A 2178-nucleotide genomic window follows, 5' to 3' on the forward strand; every position below is an offset into this window, starting at 1 on the left:
AGACAGACACTGCACTTAGGTATCTGTCTCAGCAGCTCTGTAAAGATGTGGGGAATTATTGCCCTTAAGATTGCGATCCACTTGTTCCTCTGGACCAGAAATAGGCTTCATAGCATAACTGCATTTTGGCACCTCTAAACCTGTGTGGCTGTCATCAGCCTGACAGCACAGAAGCAGCTAACAGTGCCTAGACAGCCAGTACTCTTCACCAAGCTCTGGCAGTAGTTGTCTCACTTGGAAAGAGATGTGAAGGAGCTGGCCTCAACAGCCCATGGTGTTCAAAGACATGCAGAAAACAGTCAAGGAGCTCCTAATTAAGTGCAGAAGGACTGAAACTGCATTGAGAGTTCTAGTGAGGCATGGTCTGACCACTGTGCCTCCAAATCCTCGTGAAGGTTTATGTGTGAACATAACAGAAGCCAATGTGTCACCTGGTGTGCTCAGTTTTCAACCATTCCAGGTAGAATCAAACTGGTAGGAAGCCTTAAACTGAATTATAGCAATAGTCAGAGAAAGATTTGGATAAAAACAAATCCAAAGGTGACAGACCCTATTTTAATGCCAGTTGTCCTAATCTGGTGTGTACATGACCCACCCACCCCCTCAGCTGAGCTACAGTAAAACATCACCTCAGCTTCAATGTGCCAGACTAACAGCAGAAAGCATTACTGGTGGAACTACTCACAAAGACACATTGAGCCACAGAGCACATAAATTTATCTCTTGTATTTAATTGTCTTCCTTTCAAAATACTCTTAAGACATTTTAAGAGGCTCTGAAAAAAAAGGTTCTGGGATTATCTACCCTTCATTCAGCATCCAAGCATCACCTGATTGAACGCTACTGTGATTTTCTTCTTTCAGATCCTACCAGCATGAGGATCGCTACTGCACTCAACAGACACTGTCTGCCCTGCAGTCTGTGTTTGAGGATGGTCAGCAGCCTGCTTCCAGTATTAGGGAGTGAGAAACTGAGAGCCCCTGAAGGAAAAACAAGGAAGTAATTACAACACTAGCATCAACATTACTTTAGACATTCAAGCCATGGATGTGGAGGCACTCAGGACATGGAAAAAATATATATGGAAGAGCAATTTCTGAAGAGCAGAAAGGCAAACAGCCAGGAAGTGCTGAGAACAAAAACTATTAAGCAGGTCCACTGAAACAGGTGTTCAAGCACTGTGACAAAAACTACCCGAAGTTCCTTTAAAATGCTGCAGTAAGGTGGCAAAAGATGCATTCATGGTGTGCAATTGATAGGCAAAAAGAATTGCTAACATAGGAAAGAAAAACTGCTTATGAGAAATACTAGTCTCCTGACAAGAACCAAAGCTGCAGAGAGAGTTCATCATGACAATATCCCAGAGCAGAATGGGGTCAGGTGCTGAGGTACCAAGAGGACACAATCAACCCTATTTATTACACATATCAGAAGCCTCAAACTCCTAAAATGGTTAAAGACCAGATTTATAGAAAGTGGTTTAGATGCCTGAAGATTCAGAGAGATTTTCAGGAATACTTCAACGCCTAACTCCATTTATAGTAACAGATACTAGGCGCCCATGCACCTCTGAAAAATCAGACAGGATATTTCACAATTGAAAGATTCTGGACAATGTTTGAAAACTTGGCCACGTACAGTTTGACCTTGGAAGCAAAAGAGCAAAGAACTCATAGCCAGGATTTCCAAACCTCTGGGCTAGAGAACTACTCCAAGGGTTCTCCCGTTGACAGGAACACCAGTTTTGTGGTGCAGGGAAGGAAGGTGCAGGGAAGGAAGGCAGGCCCCTGCTGCTCCTCTAAACTACTTCTGAACTCCCCTTTTGCAGCAACCCTTGTCACATCACTAAGGACATCACCAGCATCACACACAAGTGCGAGCGCTGTGGCACAGGGACGGCTCAGAGGGGTCAGGCAGGTGAGGGGGCAGGTGGAGGCAGGTGAGGGCAGATGAAGGTGTGTGAGCTGCAGTACAGGAGGGCTTAGAGGAGGAGTCAGGCAGGTGGAGGCAGGAGAAGGTAGGTGCAGGTAGGTGGAGGCACGAGAAGGCAGGTGAAGGCATGTGGAAGCAGGTGGAGCCGGACCTCGCAGGGCCATCCCAGCACCCACGCTCCGGCCGGGCTCTGCCGCCCGCTCGGCCAGCGGGGCTCCTGGCTGTGACCCGGGCGGGCAGGGCCGG

At 47.2% G+C, this 2178-nt stretch overlaps 1 protein-coding gene across 3 annotated transcripts in view; it reads right to left on the reverse strand.

Annotated features, from left to right (window-relative positions):
- The window catches only part of CCDC91 (coiled-coil domain containing 91), a 117290-nt gene that overhangs the window by 114773 nt on the left and 339 nt on the right, over positions 1-2178 (reverse strand). The window contains exon 1 of one of the 3 annotated variants that reach the window (XM_017730537.1): positions 830-2002. The exons of the other annotated variants lie outside the window; for them this stretch is intronic. The gene's annotated coding sequence lies outside the window, so the exon portion shown is untranslated. Of the gene's footprint in view, positions 1-829; positions 2003-2178 lie in introns of those variants that run through there. 3 annotated transcript variants of the gene reach the window in all.

The sequence above is a fragment of the Corvus brachyrhynchos genome, unplaced genomic scaffold (assembly GCF_000691975.1).
Source record: "Corvus brachyrhynchos isolate BGI_N302 unplaced genomic scaffold, ASM69197v1 scaffold523, whole genome shotgun sequence".
NCBI classification, from domain to species: Eukaryota; Metazoa; Chordata; class Aves; order Passeriformes; family Corvidae; genus Corvus; species Corvus brachyrhynchos.